Source organism: Ambystoma mexicanum, chromosome 3q, assembly GCF_040938575.1.
Source record: "Ambystoma mexicanum isolate Mex_15411 chromosome 3q, UKY_AmexF1_1, whole genome shotgun sequence".
Classification (NCBI taxonomy): Eukaryota; Metazoa; Chordata; class Amphibia; order Caudata; family Ambystomatidae; genus Ambystoma; species Ambystoma mexicanum.
The window spans coordinates 1,102,829,713-1,102,849,835 of record NC_090926.1 but is presented as its reverse complement, the minus strand read 5'-3'; positions in this window follow the sequence as shown (position 1 = coordinate 1,102,849,835).

The window sequence follows — 20,123 nt, the reverse complement described above, 5'->3', positions numbered from 1 at the left end:
GTTGCATCCACTCACCAATCTGATCAATTTTTGCTGTTTGGAGCGCTATTTTGCAATCCAATTCTTTAAAAAGTTTGAAGAGACTTAATATGGTTGTATTCACGGCCCCCAAAGTAATTTCTAGGAGAGCCGGGTTCACATGCGGCTTGCCAGGAGTTTTTACCGACAAACGTCTCGGCGTTGGCTGTATAAAGGACTCATCGATTACATGCCTTGTAGAGTCCATGGAACCAGGAAGGTTGTAGTCAGTAATAACAGACAATCTAGAGCTCTCCAGATCATTATTGCACTGTTGCGAGGATGTATTAATCATTGCAGATTCTTTTGCATTCACGTCAATGATCTCAATCACATCTTCGCAAACAGTAACATCTACCGGTGTATTAGATCTTTGGTGCTTCGAAATTGCCCTAGACTCAGCAACACAATTCGTTTTAGCTGTAGCACTGGCAGCTTTCATCGAACTGTCCAACGTTTCTTCCTCAACTACCGTTACCATTTTATTGCACTGTGGAATTTTGGCAGGAGACTGAGGTAATGTTAATAAGGTTTGGTCAGAAATGACCACAGAAGAGATTGGCCCATTAGCGCCTAGTGGTGAAGTGTTTGTAGATTCAAGTAGCTGCTTGTTTACTGATGGCAGCATGCTTTCAGGCAGGCCAGGCACGTGAGTCACTGCTGAGAGATCATTTATTTTGTCATAGAAATTTCTAATATCTCGATTTTGTGAGGGGGTTTTAGTTACTGGAGTGAGAGTAATCGATTTCTTCGAAATTCGAGAGGAGCTCTTCTTTTCTTTGCACAGTTCAAAATTGTGCCCATTTACTGGGGTTTTAAGCTCATCCTTTGGAAAAGTTATCTCAGGAGTGGCTTTGCAAATCAGCACGCCATTTACATTATTACTAGTGTGTTTTGGAGCGGGTACTACAGGCATGTCCGATTTCAGCGTGTACGGCACACGAGACATGAGTAGCCTACTAATTAAAGTTCTTCTTGTGCAGTATATCAGACAATCAGTGTACACCACGCAATTAGAAAAACAATGAAAAGCTCTTCAGACGCCAGTTAAAATACGTTACAACCAACACCATGCAAAAGGTCAACAATTAACAAATTAATACACATGAAACACAGAGAACCATCGACAAAATACAGGAAAACTAAAAGGTTGGGAGTTTACGCTACCCGCGACCGGTCGCCGTGGCGAAGCGGCAAAGCGGGACTCTGCGTGGACTCCATGTGTGCGTGCGCGCTGTATGCGCGGGTTCTTGCTTAAATAGCACGCCCACTTGGGCTTAGAGGAGGCTAAAATTAAAATAAACAAGGAGTAAATATAAATATTAATATAAAGTCTGAATAATATAGTAAACGTAAGTCCAATCCAAGGATGTAGGAATCCGCACCTTGTGGGTGCTGTAGATAAAACACGTAGAGAAGCGAACGGGGAAAAATTCTTCCAGCGGTCCTGGCAAAGGCAAAGCGGGACTCTGCGTGGACTCCACGTGTGCGTGTGCGCTGTACGCGCAGGGTCTTGCTTAAATAGCACACCCACTTGGGCTTAAAGGAGGCTTGTGGGTGATGTAGTTAAAACACGTAGAGAAGCGAACGGGGAAAAATTCTTCCAGCGGTCCTGGCAAAGGCAAAGCGGGACTCTGCGTGGACTCCACTTGTGAATTTTTGAAATTATTGTAGAACTATAGATTTAGCTATGTATTTTAAATGAATCAATTTTTCTACACATTATACACATTGTGTTTCTTATTTTTTTCTATGTATAAATACCATGAAGATTACTGTGATAGCAATTGAAGGTTTGTTCCATTGCAAAGTGATAGCAAAAGAGAAAATAATTGTTAAATGCCATGAGAGTTTATATATACCCTGTAATATGTATTTTGTGTGTAGCAGTCCGCTTGCTGGGCAGGGCTTGTGGAATGCTGAAGGGCTGCTTGCTCTGGGGGCTGCAGGGCAGGATGATGCAGTGCTTGCCGGATGGTTGCTGGGTTGCCTGGTAGGCTTCCTGTTGCTGCTCCACAATAAGGGACTTGCTATTAGTTTTAGGAATTGCCTCATAACGATTAGGGGGCTGCTGCTCCTTCCAGGGGGCTGTCTTGCAGTGCAGGTGGCAATGTTTGCCATTTTACATAGACCCACCCACTGATGCGTGCATGGTTTTTGGTGTTGACTGTTCAGTGTGCAGTCCAGACTTGTCTTGATTGTTGTACTGCTTTGAGGGTCTCACTGCTGATGTGTGACAAGGGATGACTATTTAATGAGGTTGTCAGAATAATTTCCATTGTTGCTGTAAAGCTTTTATATCCTCCCGCCCCTCATTTACAACTGTTCTGTGTTGGTGTTAATGTCAGATGAAGTTTTCATTCACAGTTTTGCTTTCCGCATGCATCAGTAATTTGCCTTTCTATGTAGACTATAGGCTTGTTAAATCTGATCATAAATGGCCTGTGGTTTCACTTACAGCCTTCAGTCGGATTTTCCATGCTGATATTAACATGGATGAAACACACTTGACCTTTCCACATACTTTCCTCTTTTTGTCCACATATGAAAGTGATGCTGTGAAGGATCTGAGGCTGTGAAGCCACCCGTATCTATTGGAATAGCAATCCTAAATTGACCAGAGAGGCTCCAAATGCAAGTCTAGTTGTTTGTGACTTGCCTGGAGTTAGGACTCCTGGCCGTGAAGTGAGGGACAGACCAAGCCCCACTGCGCTGAGAACCTGAGCAGTAGCAAGAGGGATGTGTTTTGTACACTGCTTCACACAATGTCCTTCCAAGCAATGGTTTTTACTGCTCGTGCATCACAACCTAAAAGGGTCCCAGAAGGCTATTAGGTGGACTGCTCCAAACTATGACCAAACATGAGTGCCCTTATGTTAGAAGATATGTTTTGTGATGCGGATCAGTTAACACAAAGCTTGCCTTGTCTCTGAGAAGGAGCTACCTCTATGTTGTGTCCTTAGGCTCGGGATCTGCAACATTCAGCTTTCTAGTTGTTTATGACTACATTCCCTTCAGCCCTAGCCCTCATACTGAATGCTGAGGGGCACATGAAAGTCTTAGTCAAAATATTTAGCAACCCTCAGGTTGCATAACCCTTCCTTAGAAAGACAATCAAAATCGCTATTAATCTTCTCTCAGCCAATCAGAACATTTACCGTGCAGTCATTAACTCCTGGTATTGACTGCATTCTAAACATTCGGTCTTCAGAAGCAGACAGGGACACAACAATGCAATTTCCAGGCAAGATTTTATTTCAACAAGCCAATTCCTATCTGGGAGGAAGTGTTTTACGCCGTATTTACTTTCACATGATACAAAGTCCATGCTCTTGTTAAACATGTTCCAGTTCAACCAACATGCAATTAAAATGCTTAACTTACAAAGACAACCATGCTACATAAATACTACTACCAAAAACACGTTTAATTTACCACCTCAGTTTGTCTATTTTCTTTACTCACTCTTAAAGCACCATTTTTAACTTCACCACAAAAACTCAAAAAATGCATTACTACTACCACCATGCGCTAATAGCCTTATAGACCTCAGCAGTGGCCATTATCTCTGGGGATAATGACCATTCTCCGGCTTGCAGGTGTAGTTTCGCCTCATGCCATAAATTAGTGGAGGGCCATTATCCCACGATAACAACCCCTCCCTTAGTCTATAAGGCTATATTATGCAGGTATCAAACTAAAGAAATTGACATTAAAGATTTGACACAGTGGGGAATGCCAAGAAAGTGAGCAAGACAGTGAAAGAGTGGGTGTTGGTCATTTTCGAAGCACCAGAACCCGAGACCCCGTTCTCGTATTCACCCACACCTGTGCCAGGGTATTATTGAGCCCCTGCAGGAGGGGAAGTGCTGCAGAGTACTCTATAGTGGCATGGAATAAAGGGAAGGGTGGGAGACATTTATGACGGAGGAGTGTTTCTTGCAGGATATTGTTCCGGTGGGCTGTCAAAGCTAATTATACCCTCCAGTAGCAGTGGAATTGCATGTTTGTAATTTCAATGTTGATGAAATATTGCCCTCCGACTGTAGCAAACAAAAACATGCACAATTTCCGTCGGATGAAGTACATGCAGAAAGCTCTCACTGTTGCCGTATGTAAAGCCACCGTCAAATGAGTCATGTAATGAGCTGGGCTGTTAATTGCACTGATTGCATAAACATATTTTATGTACGTTCCAAAATGAAAGATGGAGCAATTAGTGTTCCCACGTTGGTACCCAAGGGCAGCCATTTGTAATTACCGGCTGATCATAACTACTGCGACACTACATTTCCAAACGCTAAAGTAAGATGGGGGCGACTTCGGCGCCTTCTGGGAAAGGCGTGCTGACCTGCAGGCAGACCGTGCAATCTACTTGCAAATTGTGGGAGAGCAGAATGAAAGGTTCATAGAACTATGGCAGCAGGCTTCGACTTTCAACACCCATGACCATTAAGTGTCCACCTCACCTATCCAAACACCAGCCAAGCATTACTCAACATTTTCCTCCTTTTTAGCCTTTAGGCACTTTACTCCCTCTTTTTCATCTCATCCTTACAACACCATCCTCATTTTGTTACAGTATGAAATAATTAAATAGCGTTAGGATTATGTCATCAGAGCCAACTATCGCTTTGATGCTATCTCCACTGGCTCTTGACTTGCTTGAAAAACAATTGCTTTTGTACTAATGTCGTCCATTTGCAAGGCGTTGACTTGCCAAGTGTTCTGTGGTGTCTTGCTCAGTGACGTATATAATGCAATGCTTGATCAAATAGATGGACAGCACCCATGGCATTCCCTTGCTAAAAACCAATACACCAACATCTGTTTCCTCCTCATTATAGTGCATACTTCGGACTACAACTACCTTGAGCTCTAGCCAGCATAGTCACTGGAAAAGAATCATGGGAGATGCCCAAAACATCTGGAGAGCTGCAGGTTGCAGGCCTCTGCATTGTAACCTTCCAAACCCCTGGGCTGATCCTAACTTCCTTTTTGGAAAGAAGGGAGCCCATGACAGTAGCTGCTACTGTGTCAGACAACATCCTGATTTTGGGGGATCTAAATACCTCCATTGATGTCAAAGAAAATCTCCCGGCACAAGAGCTGCTGGCCACTATGGATGGGTAAGGCTTCATGCAACTATCTCAGACCTGACTGCTATACTCTGGATGTTATGTTCTCTAATATCTAGAATTTCAGCGACCCAGGCTTTTCTGGTTCTTTGGACTGATCACTTCCTGATCCAAGGATACCTCCACCAGCCATCTAGGAGTGTCAGGTATCAACGTAGCCCTGCAAAGGGCTCCAAAACATTCAGAGTAGAGAAAAGAATGTCCCGTGAGCACCTTGCTTACCTGTTCTTCCTGAACTCTGATGACCGTCTCTATACAAGTGACCAAGACATTTTGCTTATTGACTTCTACTATGAAACAATTACAGCATTGGATATCTTGGCAAAGAACACATGTTTGGACATACAACCCACACTCATGAAACATGAAGGACAAATGCTGGTTCGAATCTGCATGAATTCTGAAGCCTAGTAGATCAAGGAAAAGGCACTTGACATTGTGAGAGCTATTAACACACCACACCAGAGCAAAATGGCCTTCTTCCATCATTGGATGGATTCAGCAAGACATACAACTAAAGAATTGTTCACCCAGCTCTGGCCAACAACGTGGCGGTCTTCTTCACAGCTAAAAGGCACAAAGTCAGAAGTTGAATTCTTGCACCCTCCTCCCCCTCAAGATTTGGACCATAAGCAAAAGCACCTTCTTCTCTGCATTCGTCCCCCTCTCCCTGAGATCCCCATAACAGCCCTCTACAATGCATCTGTCTCCTCAGGAAGTCTTCCTACTCCACTCAAAACCCAGACTCTCTTTGAGAAATAGAATGCTAACTCAATTTCCTTAAATAACCATCGCCTCATCTACACCTTCTTATTTGAGGCCAATCTCTCAGAAACGCTGGCTATCAATGGTCTAGTCCATGAGAAGCACTCAAGTTTCCAACTGACTAGAGGCACGGAAACTATGCTGCTGACGGATAGAGAAGAGATCCTTCTGAACGCACCCTCTATCGATAACAATGGAATATTATTTGGATAAAACAGAACACGCTTTTGTTTTAAGCCTTGAAGTTAAAAAAACTATCTTTGTCTTTGCTAACCTGCATGTTCGATTTTACTATCTACCCCCTCCCACCTGCATGGTTTCATCTCCCCTCCACCACCTGTTTCTGTGTGCACCAAAGTATCTTTTGCACATGTGAAACACCAATTCAATAATTAAATAAGAACATTATCAACTAAATTTCCAGCTTCTCACAGTCACTGCATCCATCAGTGCCACTGCAACACTGAAACATTGCTTGCAAAACACTCTTGACCACAAACTCCAAGCAGAAGACATGCATACAGAAACCGAACTGGTTAACCACAAATACTGACATTTCATACCAAACATCCCCTCTCCCATGCTGAGGCTCATTCTCACTGCACAACGCGCCTTTTATCCAGTCGAGTTTCTACCTCTCTGTATATTGCAACAATGCAACAACAAGCTACCTTCCAACACCAGTCCAGCTCACCTCTTCCAGATCCTGCAAATCCAAGGAGGTGCAGTATATAAGTGACAAAAAACATAATGGCACACAAGCTGTGAATAATGCAATTGTTTTGTGACACATAATGAACCTAGCAACAATATTTAAAAAATAATGTTTCTTTGTCTGCAACAAAACCACCTTGCCTTCCCTTGGACACTGTGAACATATTTCCCTCTTCTATGAGTACATGATATCTGTTACAGATGTTGACATTTGTAAAATATTATTTGATTTAATGTAATGCTCTCTAGCAAATGACATAAGGTTAAAATGATGAACCACTGTAATATCAAGTAATTAATGTTAAAACAGACAAAACAAAGCGGGATTGAAACTCATCACTCACTGTTCACGAAGAAAAACATGCTATGTTTATAAGCTTCATTAAAAGAAGAAAGTCATTTTTTAATGTGATTGTGCATGCGTGCTGCCATCTTCTATAAAGAAAAGGATGCAATGCAAATGCACTTATACAGATATTCATCATAATGTACAGCCTAAATACAGTATTATTTGATGGACACACGTATTGTGAGATTTCTGTTATAAGTAAATATGATATTTGTGTTACATAGGGCAGAACATACCTATCCAGTTTCACCTCAGCCTATATGTTTAAAGTGATCCCATATGTGCATGTCCTGCAAAACAAAGATTGTAAAGAAGGATTATGCAGACCCCATTACATCAACCTTAGATAATTGTGTGAGAGATAATCAGAGCATCCTTCTATATGTAAGATCATTCCTCGTCCTCAAAAATACACAAAAATAAGTCAAATTGAATTCAAGGATCAGATTTGTAATGGTCTTATTGTTGTAATCTAATCTGATAGGTCACCCTTTCAATAGTTTTATGGTACATTGTTAAACATTGGCTGCACCTTAAACGAAGCAAATACTTATACAGGACCCTATCTTCTAACTGTGGAATACATTAGTCCAAATAATGTTCTTCTGTTCCCTTAAGCTGCTTATTAAAATGATCCGTTGTTTAAGAGAATGTCTTTCTGACAGCTGATAGTTTTTGTTGATACAGGGGCAGGCCACACACAAATGAAACACAGTGCAGCAAAAAAGGTATAATGCAAACACAGTTTCAAATGGTGTAGGACAAAGTGACAATTGGGAATACTTTATTAGTTATGACTTCTGAACCATGTATCTGAATAATAAACTGGACAAAGATGTAGATTTAGCAGATGCAACATGAATCCTGTGCTTATAACAGGATTTATTAAAATGTGTTATGTATTAACCATTATGCAGGAATGGACAGAAACATAACTGATATCTACGGATTCAAAATAGTCCAATGAAACTGTACATATACGTCTCATAAATGACAAATGTAGAGACATTTTTGAAAAATATTCAAGCCAAATATTCCTTTCACCCAGAAAGAAATAGGCTGGTTTGTAGCTCACAAAACCCTCTTAACACATCAGAATTCACTGTACCAGTAGAAGGCAGAGGTTGTGATAATATAATGGGACCCTATCACTGACTCTGTCCAACCCAAAATGCTGCAAGAAATGGCATTGTGTGGGTGCATTTATTTGAGTATTTAAACTGAAACACTGGAAGAGCTTTGGGGAAACACAGGATCAGAAGAGGTCACCCAACTGGGAAATAGCTGTTTTGGATTCCATTTGGAGGTACTGATGGGGGCAGCTCTTACATGGGCCTTTTTCCCACATTTGCACAGGCCTTTCTTAAGACAGAAACATATTACCTAGGAGGGATTTTGGCAGCAGGAGGACTGATTGAATGGAAGAGCTTGCCTGCCAGAACTGACTGCAGCCGGTCGATGTCCTTACCCATCCTGTTCTTTTGAAAGGACAAATAAAAAGTGAGTACCATATCCCAAATTACTTAATACATTTTTCCCAATTAAATTGCAGATAGCAAAACTATTCCGGAGAATTCTGTTTAAAATCTGGATCAATGGAAGATCAATCAAAAGGGGAACATAGTGCAAGGTGTAAGGTGTATGTGCTTTGTGATTTATCATTAACATTGAAACTCTATATAGTATGTCAGATGGGAAGATAGCTCAGGGCCAAAATGTTTGTGTTGGAAGCAAGACAACACAAAGCAACACAGGTTTGAATCCCTGTCCCATGCTTAGAAACTGGTCTTCGATATTTAGCGTGTTGTAAAAGATTACTTAATTAATTCGCATAATATGCCTTTCCTCTTGAAATTTGGGCTATCCAGTGGCCTTGTACGGCTCAAATTAAAAGTGGAAAGATTTGTCTTTTGATTGGTGATTGCCATAGGTAATAAGGTATTTGAAATCTATTCCCTGATGAACACCTTGAACAGGGGTGTTCTAAGGGTGAACTTGATTCCTTGTGAATAGTGAGAGAATTAGTCCCCGCAGTCCCAGAATACCAGAATAGGCATAATTCCAGGGAAACCGATACCTTTATATTATGTTCAAGAAATCTAGAATTCCCACAGATGTAAAATACTATTGATTTCCAAGCTAGGAACCAACAGTTTGTTACAAACAGTGTAGACTATTTTAGATTTCAATCTTCCATTATATATCTCTGATATATATTTCTGTTAGTGGTTTCAGAGGGAACTAAGTAAACTGTTTTGTTTGCAAATGTATTCTGAGAACTGCTTCATCCTTTAGTATCAAGGGGCTGGTGGGCTGGAGACAGCTATAATTCCATACTGTAGATTGATGGTCTCCTAAAAAGTAAATCAAGCAATGCTACTGTGTGTGTACATTGAAGTATTTGGGCTTATTGTCGAGAAAAGTCATTCAAATTAGTTTGTCTATGTATGGATGTTTGTGTGACATTCGAACAAACACATTAGAGCGATATCAGCAGGCAGAGTGCATGTTCCTTTCTTTAGACAATCTGCCTGAATTAAAATGTAGTGTTGTGGGTGGATTCCCCATCATTGTACGTTAAGGGACAACATTTAATTCTGTAGTTTATTATAATTATTATCTTTTTTTTACATTTATACTTTTTATTTGCATTTTTGATACACATAGTACCTTACACAAGAAAAAAACAAATGAAACATGTCATCATACTATAGAATACATATTTAAACATAATACCTCACCCAAAAATCTTGAATAAAAACATCCACTTTTAAAATATTGCTAGAGGACAAGGGATGCAGTCTAAGAAACACTTGTTAAACCCTATCAAAACACGCACAGCCATTCACTTCGTTTCCATAAACGGCAAAAGGGAAAGGAAAAACAGAGAACATGTAGAGGGGAAAAAGAGCAAGAGAAATGATGCATGCTGCCTTCCAGCATTCCACTCGCAGTAATCAATACTCATCTATGGGAGCACTCTATCCCTGGTCAGTCAATAGAGATACCATCCAATGTATAGGTCCGCCTCCCCCTATTGCAGTCTGAGGATATTTTCTGTAGAAATTTTACCATTGCTAAGATCAGTGCCATTTGAGGTGTCTTCATCAGCTTTTCCCAAAAACCTGCTCATTCGAGTGAATGAATAGACCCAGTCTCAAAATCCTATTCTTACTCAATTTAGGGCTTTCCATAAACAGATGAAAGAGTGTTTCGAACGGGGCTAAGACACATAGCCTTCACTTACCCAGTTCTCTCTGTACTCCTGTTTTAGGGCCAATGACCTCTAAGATCAGTAGACAGTTTAATCGAGATTTAAAGTACCATTCCTGATGTACTTGGGAGAGAAATATGTTTACATACGTTTTTCGATCTCTTATCGGGGTATAGTAGATTTCTCTCCCCCTGTATAAGGACAATCTCCCCAGATCCTGAATATCTGTCATTACATCCCATCTTTGTATCTTATTCTTGATTACGTAGTCTGACTCCCCTCCCACGCCCTCCACCATCTTGCGAAACACATTGCATCTTGTTTTAAACTTCCTTAGGAAGGGGTTGGCGCTGCGGAGCAAAATATCTTTTATGTGAGAGCCCAAGCTCTTTCCATCCGCATTCATTAATTTGTTCCATAAAGCAACACTTTGCTTAACATGTTGGGCCCACCACATGGTCAGCACCAGTTCCAGCCAGATGACACTGATTGGAACCAACATTGGTAGCCCCAGCGTATGTTTTAGGATTCTGCCCTCTAAAATGTTATTGAATTTGCTGTTGTTGGAATTCACTTACTTGCTTCCATATAGCACCATCGATGTTGTTTTTAATTTATACAATTCAATCAAAGGTTTCAATGAATAAATGCATAGTTTGAATTTGACCATCTTCATCATGGATTTGCAAACCCACGTCTTCTCCTCTAACCTTTCTTTACATTTTGTAATCTTTCTTTTCTCGGTGATCAGAAACCCCAGGTAGCACAGTGAACCAACTCTTGTAATCTTTTATTGTCCAGCTTCCAGACGTAGGACTTCATTTTCCTATGGCTCGGGGTGATCATGATATACGATTTACTTATATTCACTACCAATTGATTGACTTTGATGATTTATTTGTTTATTTATTTTTGCTTATTTATAAGGTGCCAAAAGCCTGCAGGCATTGGGGCGCCAAACACAGGCATGAGAGAAACATAGTGAGCAGGACAAACAGAAACAAAGGGAAGAGAAGGGAGAGCGGGCAGATATCCAGGAGGGGTGTGGGTTTTCAGTTTTGCGCAAAAGATTTTAGGGTCTTTCTGTTTTCTGAGTACAAGCGGAAAAGTGTTGCAGAGATTAGCCACGGTTGCAGGAAGCTATTTACCAAGGCCATGGGTTTGTGAGTGGTTAACCGGACAGATCAAAGATGAGGTAGAATACTGCAGGGTTTTTGAAGGCTGTTAGAGCCGTGTCAAAATTTCAAGGTATGTGGGACAAGAGACATACAGGCATCTATATACCAATGTAGCTGTCTTAAACTGTACCCTGGGTGAGACAGGCAGCCAGTACAATGGTTGGCAGCATTCAGCTATGTGGTCTTTTCTGGATTTCTTTTTATCAATGCAGACCGCATCATTTTGGACCACATGGAGTTTTTGTAAGCTCTTTTTTGTTGCATCTCCCAGTAGGGCATTGCAGTATTCGGTCCTTGGGAGGATCACTGCACATGCAATGGATGCACTATTTGGTTCTGATAGAACTGGGCAGAGGTTTTGAGGAGCCAAAGATAGTGTGAACAATTTGAAAGATTGGTATCTTGGGTCAAGCTTTTCCCTGGCATGAGTGGAACAGGCAAATTATCAGTTCTGTCTTGTTGTTGTTCAGACATATCCGATTTCGGTTCATACAGGTTTCTATCAGGAGAGTAAGGTCATTTAGTCTTGCTAGGTCACGCTCGTAGTTCCCACAGAGCTCCAGGACCAGGACCAGCAGTATAATCAGCATAGTTGGTAAAGAAGTCACCTGAGCTTTGTAGCAGGTCACATAGTGGTTTAAGATACAGGTTATAAAGGAGAGGCAATATGCAGGTTTCTTGCAGGACACCATATACAATGGGTAAAGGCAGGGAGAAAGTGTTGCCCCAACAGACGGTAGATGTTTGGCTGGACAGAAATGACTGTACCCATGTGATGGAGTCAGGGCTAAGGGAACTGGTGCTGCTCAGTGTCTAGAGCAAGCAATCATGGTCCAAAAGATCGAACACTGCAGATATGTCCAGCAGTACCAACAAGCCGGTGTTGTTTTTGTCGAAAATACTTAACAGGTGGGACTGTAGGTCAATTAGGGCCGTCTCGGTACAATAGATAGGTCTAAAACCTGACTGCCTGGGGTCCAAGACAATTGACTATTTGACAGAAATCTGGAGTTTCAAGGTGGCAGTTTTGTCTAGTATCTTGAGCAAAAAGTTGCAGTTGGTGATGGACCGCAGGCTGTTTTCATCATGAGGGTCTAGACCTGCTTTTTTAATCAGCGGAGAGATGGTAGCCCTTTTCTGGAGCCTGCAACCATATAGTGATGGAAAGAAGTGTTTACAAATCTAGTTAGGAACGGGGCAAACATTTCCTTATGGTCCAAGATCATTTTTGGAGGGATGACATTTTCAGGGCTTGTCGATGGCTGTATGGAGGATAGAATGTGTACCTTGTCTGACGTAGTGATGGCCAGGAAGTTGAATTTAGGCAATATTTTGCATGTCATTCCTGTCTCTGTTGGGTACAGGAGGTGCATATTGTCCAAGCTGCTTTGGATCTTAGCTCTTGCAGTTTTAACTTTGCCTTTAAAAGCCAGTTGGACCCTAGCACAGTCATGGTCAGTGTGGATATTAGGGGTGATAGTGATTGTGGCTTTTCCAGCAATTTAAAGAATTCAAAGAGTTTTTGGAGCAGTTTGTGGCATTGTGGATTTGGTTGTTAAAGAAGGTACCCTTGGCTTCAAGCATTTTTTCCATGTAAGTTTTCTCAGTCACTTGCCAGTTTCTTTTATTGTCGTTTGAGTCATTTGGTCTCGGCCATTCTCTTGTACCTTTTAAGAGAGACTAGTTCTTGTGTGAACCAGTTTTGGTGTATCATGCTGTCTCTGGCTTGTTTTGGTCAGATTGGTGCCACTCTGTCAAGCATGGTGATCATAGCGGTGGAAAATTAGTGTTCTAGATCGGAAGGGAAGTGTCAAGTTTTGATATAGATGACATGATGTGAAGTAGACGTTTGTGTAGGTTGGTATCCATATTTTTTGGAAGTTAAGACTTGATTATTTTCGAAAGTGGCCGTGGGGCACACATTTAGAAAATGATGGCATAGTGATCAGACCATATACTGGTGCTCTTAATTTGTACTGTTAGGTTTCTGGAGGCCGCCCAGTCGAGCATGTGCCCCATATCCGTGGTTCAGTCAGAATTATGAACTGAGAATATTAGGTTCTTTAAAGCTGACTCAAGATCTATAGCATCTTTGTCAGAGGTATTGTAGTACCAACGGTTATGGTCACCAACAAGGAGCGTGGAGCAATTTGGGCCATTCATGTTGCTAACGATGTGGGTGATTTCACTATTTAAGAAGGGGGCGGTACACAAGAAGAATGTTTAGGCAGCTACAAGCAGAGTAGGACATTTTGAAGTGTACTATTTGATATCCTTGGCAATCGACATTTTTCCTGAAGAAATGTAACAGTTTTTTGCGATAATTGCGACTCCTCCACCTTTGCCCTGGGTGCGATTTTGGCAGAGGATGTAATAGCCTTCAGGGGTGGTCAGGGATATCTGAGTTCTGCTGGCTTCGCTAATACAGGTTTCTTTGAGACACAGTGTATAAAGATTGAAGCTGACAATATAATCATGGACATCTATGGCGTGTTTATTTAAGGATCTGGTGTTTAGTAAGGCACATTTCAAGGAATTTGGCAAAGTGGAGTCAAGTTGTTTGATGTTGCTATTATTTATAGTAGATGTATTGCTGGCTACTGTACAGTGTTTGACTGGAGGGTTAGGGGCATCACTCCAGCTGGGAGGAGAGCCAGATGTATTGAAGGGGGAACTGAGGTGTTGATATTCTTATTTAAATCTACCATGTTATGAAATGTAGCATTGATGGCAGGTTGGAGGTTCTTTGCGGAGGTACGAGGGTCTGCATATGTGGTCGGTGGGGCATCAGTTTGTTTTGTGACTGAACATAATTTTTGAGGGGAGGAGTGAGTACTTGCTGCATGGTCTGTAGAGTCTGTAGGGGAACAACCAGGAGTAAGGGTCACCGATGTTGTGGGAATAGAGTCCAACCTCATGCTGACATATTTTTTTCCAATCCCACCCATCTTGCTTTTTGGGCTGCCAATAGTTGTTTTAAACTTTCTAAGTAACCCCATAGTGTAAGACTATGGGATAGCACGTGTGCGTGGCGAACTGGTGATAATAGGAAGGGCCCCACACACTCAGTACCAGGAGAAATGGTGGTGTAGACAGATGCAGCGCACAAAAGAAGTACCTCTCTATCCCATCAAATTATCTTTGGAGCCCTGCATGTGTTAAGTCCATGAGGATAATGCTATATGTATGTGCTAAGCAGTTGACTGTCAGCGTGGGCCACTTAGCAGAGAACCTTCCCTGAAGAAGCCCTCATCCCACAAGTCCACAAGATAGCGATCAAACAGAGTTGGGGCAAGGCCACACCCGTGGCGCACTCCCCACTCCATACAAACTTTGAGACAAGTCCCCCAGAGTGTTCAGTGGCACTCTCGCCAAGATCCCTGTATATAACATCTGAATCATGTTGAGCAGACCCAAATCAATCCCCCACATTCTTAGTTTTCTCCATAGGAGGCATATGTTGACATTTTCGAAGGCCGACAAAAGATCTATCGCAGCCACATATAGAGTTTGTGGGAACTGTCAACTCAGTGTCAGAGATACAAGCCGAAATAGCGATCCCACTCAGCAGTGTCCCCACACCGCTCTTAAATGCCGTTTGTAGGGGGCTAAACCCATGTGTCTTTTCCGCCCATGATTTGTTTCTTGCAGCACCAAAGACAAAAAAATCTTTTATGAGCAGTCCATCAGTGAAATTAGATGATAGTTTATGGGAACCTCTCTCATGATTTTTATGATTTTTAAAAAAAATTGGCACCAAAGTTACCTCCAACCATGGCTATCGATGGCTATTTGTAAAAATAGTCTATACCAATCTGTTCTTCTAAATAATGGTTAGTCAATTCTTACTATTGTTTTCTGTAGTGTCAATGTTCGCTGCTAGGCCACATTATTTTGTTTTATACTCAATGAACACCCTATTCTAATTTCATTTTGTTGAACAAGTCTATGCGTTTTTAGCTTTATAATTAGCACATAACATTACAGAGTATTGTTTCCAAATGTAATCTTTCGTAGTGCATGTTTTCAATGCAGGTTTGCTCTTGGTGCCATTTTTTATAAAGTACATTTTTTGTTTATTATCAAAGGAATGTGGTTGTTGGTTTACTCACTGCGATACTTGTTCAATAGTAATATTTATTTATATTTCTTTAACAGATCATAAGGACAATCCAAAAATGTCTTCTTGTATGTTTTTGTTTTTGGGTTGCACTAATAACAGCTATGCTAAAAGTCAGGGTATAGTCCTGCACGTTTTTCCAAAGGATTTAAATTTAATAAGAAACTGCCTCTTGAGCTGCGTATTTTTCAGTGTTTGAAATTGAAAGCAGAGCCAAGAATGTCTTGGATGACGTGAGGGGCAATCGATTTCGCGTCTGCAGCATGCACCTCTCAGAAGATATGTCATCCCAGACTCCTTCGCAAGTTACTTCCCAATGCAGTTCCAAATGAATTTCAGCACATGCTGACCCAGGTGAGTAATCAACGCTGCATTTTTAAATGTATTTTACAATTTTCAAAATGTGCCCATATACTATGGGCATCATTCTAACTATGCCGGGTCCAGTAACAATGGTGCCGGTAAGCCTACCGGCACCTTTGTTACCGGACCTGCACAATATGACAATGCGCGGGGGGGCCGTCCCGCCTGCCAGGGTCAGACCTGGTGGATGGAACGGCATTCGCCAGCAGAGTTTCAAGGAAGAACCAGCACCATTATTAACGGTGATGGTGCTTCCATGGTCCACATTCCCATTTGAGTCCTATGGGACTCAAATGGGAATGGGGAGTTGCAATTACCAGCGCCTGACTTCCCGGAACGCTGGGGTTGTAATCTCCCAGTGTTTCCGGCAAGCCAGGCGCCAGTAAAATTCACAATTCCAGTGGCAACCTGCCGGTTTTACCCGCATGGTTACCGCCAGACTTGTGATGAGGGCCTATGGGCCTCATTACGACCCAGGCGGAATGGGTTTAACAGCACCGGTAATGGTGCCTGTGCCGTTAAACCCACTATGCCCTATTACGAGGTTCCCTCGCGGGACCCGGAAAGGACGTCTGGTCACACCAGACGTCCTATCCGGGTCCCGCAAGGGGACCAGGGAGCTAACAACGGGCCTCTTATTAACGGGTAAATTGAATGAGGAATTACCGGGTCCTCCAAGGTTGGAATGGCCCGGTAATTCCTCATTCAAGGAACCCAGACACGGACCCGAGTTTGGAGGCAGCCATGCCACAAATAGCGGCATGGCTGCCTCCAAACTCGTAATGAGGCCCCATGTCTTATGAATGACCACTCAATATATTGAAATAGTCTGTGAACAGTTAACATAATGAACTGTTTTCAGTTTTTGGGGAATATTTCCATTCATATTTTATCATACAATGTTCCTTCGTGACATGATGTACTGTGGTTTATACATTTTAAACTTTAGATTACTTTGTATATCCCTACTTTAGGAATAGTCAAATAGTTCAGTGCATTGGGAGACTTTCCAAACATACTCTCACATTGTGTACATTATTAATAGGCCTTTTTTTTAAATCACCATGTCTGTCTTTACATAGACTGTACTGATGGAAGTACAGATCATTACCATGGAGATAACAGATAGGTCCAACATCCTAATGGTGAGGCCAAGCGACTTGCACACAGATTTCTTTAAATCATTTTTGATGTGGTCTAAATTATAATACTAATGTACATTTTCTATCAAACAATGGTATGAATATATACATTGATTAAAGGACTGCGATGCTACACCAACCACTATTCCGGAGTCAACAACAACCTTGCTCACTTTTCAAGTACATTTTTTTGAATAATTCTTCAGATGCGACTATACAAAATATGCATTTGTTCAAATTCAACTTAAAACATATTGATTATTGCTTTGTATAATATTATCTTTTGATACAAAGTGGCTTGTAGGATTCTTTGTCAATATCGACCATCTTTTGCATGTAATTCTTTACTTTTATTTTCATTTTACATCTTTACAATTACTGTTCTATAGGCAGAGCCTGTAATTTCAACAACATACTATTCTTCTACTGAAACCGATCTAGCGGGTTCAGGTATGAGAAGGGAAAATGTATTTGTTTATACTAATAGTTATAGATTAACAATATCTTTTTTCCATTTACGCTGTTATTTTTTTGATAATTTGCAATACTGTCAGCAACTTGCAAAGCATTAGATGAACAACCTTGATGTATTTATCGCAGAAACACATGCAGCAATGAAAGTAAACCTTCAGAAAAATGTACTTTGCCACTGAATAACATAGACCTTTTCAATATATGAATGGTGTATGTTGGAATAGGTGAAACTAAATATCATTACAACACATGAAAGGGGCCACAATTTAATCAATATGTTCTGCAGGTTGATCTCGCACCAACTCCCTGCGACATCTCTGAAAGTTATCAGGTACATTTCTCAAATATGTCTTTTTAAAATGTTACATGTGCACAGTGTTTGACTTTATGTTAATGCTAATAAAAAAATGTTAATCGGATGATTAACCATTTGTTTTACATAGTTTAACTGATATTGTAAGGTCGACAATCATTAAATCAACTTTCGCAAGATGTACTTTTTGTGATCATGATTTTAACATTAAATTGTTTAACAATTTATTCAATGTTCTTTGAATTTATTATCTACAAGGAATGTACTACTGAAGCAGTGGAAATTGGAGAAACTCATCAACAAGAGTTTTACATAAGATATTGTAAAATATCAGCTATCATCCATTGTAACTGTAATGTAATATTTTTTAGTGGTTTCCATAGTGATATTTTGTTATATTTATATATATGATTCTTTAAGTGGAAGAGCACATGTCAAGGTTTGTACAATCTCAAAATGCTGTTTTTCAGCTTGGTCTGCTGGTCGGCACATCCAATTTGAATGTTTAAAGGAAAATTCAGGAGACAAGGGTAAGCAACAGAAAGGTTTCTTTTAAAAATAAGTTGTTTAGGAGTTATTTCATTGATATTACATTTTAATGTTGAAATTCATATATTCTGTATGTGTGCTATAGGTTAAGCATGTTTCTTCTTTTAATTTAGAGACGTAGGAAGACGAGGAGCATAAATACTGAGACAACTACAAAAATGAATGATGTCATTTGGGAACATCTACATATTGAGGCTTAGCATGGTCTTCGCAAGGTCCAGTGTTTTGATGCAGACATCCAGCTGGTGGAATATGAAGTTAATGTCAGCAGTGACCCATTGAAAGTAACCCTGGATCATTGTTACAGCACACAATTTCATCCAGAAGAGACAGACAACACAGAAGATATTCCAATCAACGCAATCAACACCCTTTAAAACAATTCTATCTAAGAAACAGACAATGTTCCCTGTTTCCCCAATACATGTGGACAAATTGAAAATATCACACACAGAAATAACTGATGCATCTTTGCTACTGATTGCCAATTGTGCTCGTGATGTGGACTTCACTCTTTCTAGTGTTGAGGACTTCTCCACCACCATGGAATCGCAAACAACTACACTTCTGGATGATTGGCTATTAAAGGAACCAAAATACATTGTAATCGACTGCTGCCTGATCGAGATTATGAAAATGATTAACGTGATCATAAATTGCATAGGAGGATTTGTTGAATTGTGCCGTTGGTGAAGTTTACTTGTGTTGTCAAATGCACCAACCTGAAGATGAACGGTAGCTGTGTACACCACCTTAGCTCATGTTCATGGTCTGCTCAACCTATGCTTGGAAAAGTGCCTGCTGGAAATGTCCTTTGTTCATCTGTTTTGTTGTTTAGCAGATCAACGTTCAGAACAATTTCAAGTTTTTCTAACTTTGTGGGACTCGAGTTCCTTTCAAAAACCCAACACTACAAATATCAGAAGAATTTCTTTTTCCCCGTTATTAGCTAGGCATGGACACTCTAACAGATGCCAGTGGACAATGCTCTTGCTAGCAAAAGGCTCTGGCTTGCTGGTGATGAACAGTGTAACAGTCCAGGGTTTTCTGCTAAATACTGCCAAGACATGGAAACCAAAAACACAGTGAGTTCAGTCATAGTGCAAAAATCTGAAAGTGCGTCTTCTGTTGCAATGGAAAAATATGGTTTCATTAAATCCATTCAACTCAGACCAATGCAAATAGACCTGATAGCCACTGACAGGCATATTTCAATAGCCAAGGCACTGCAAGACCAGTTTCCAGACATAAAGCATCAATATGATATATGGCACGTCACAAAATCAATTTTGAAATTAATTACACCTGCTGGGAAAAAAGGCTACAGATGACATTTTAAATTGGTCACAGTCTATCAGCAACCATCTTTGGTGGAGCTCAAAAACCTGTGATGGATCTGTTGATATTCTGCTTGAAAAATGGCATTCATTAATGCACGATTGTGCTAACATACACTGTTGGGAATTAGAAAATGTCCACGAATGTGCACATGGACCATTGAGCAAGGAGCAGGAGTGAAGGTAAAAGTATTTGGTTCCAGGCTCCCCTCCTCATACAGGACTTGAGAAGATTGTGCACAACAAAATGATTTCAAGAGACATGCAGGGACTCAGCAAATTCTGCTACACTGGAGATTTGGAGGTGTTAAATAATGTGCCTGAAATACAGGTCTAAAAGGTTGCATTTTGACATAGATGGTATGGAGGCCAGAACAAGACTGGCTGTACTTACACACAGCGAGAGCTCCTTGTTCCCTAGTGATAGCTCCTGGTGACCGGTTACTTCT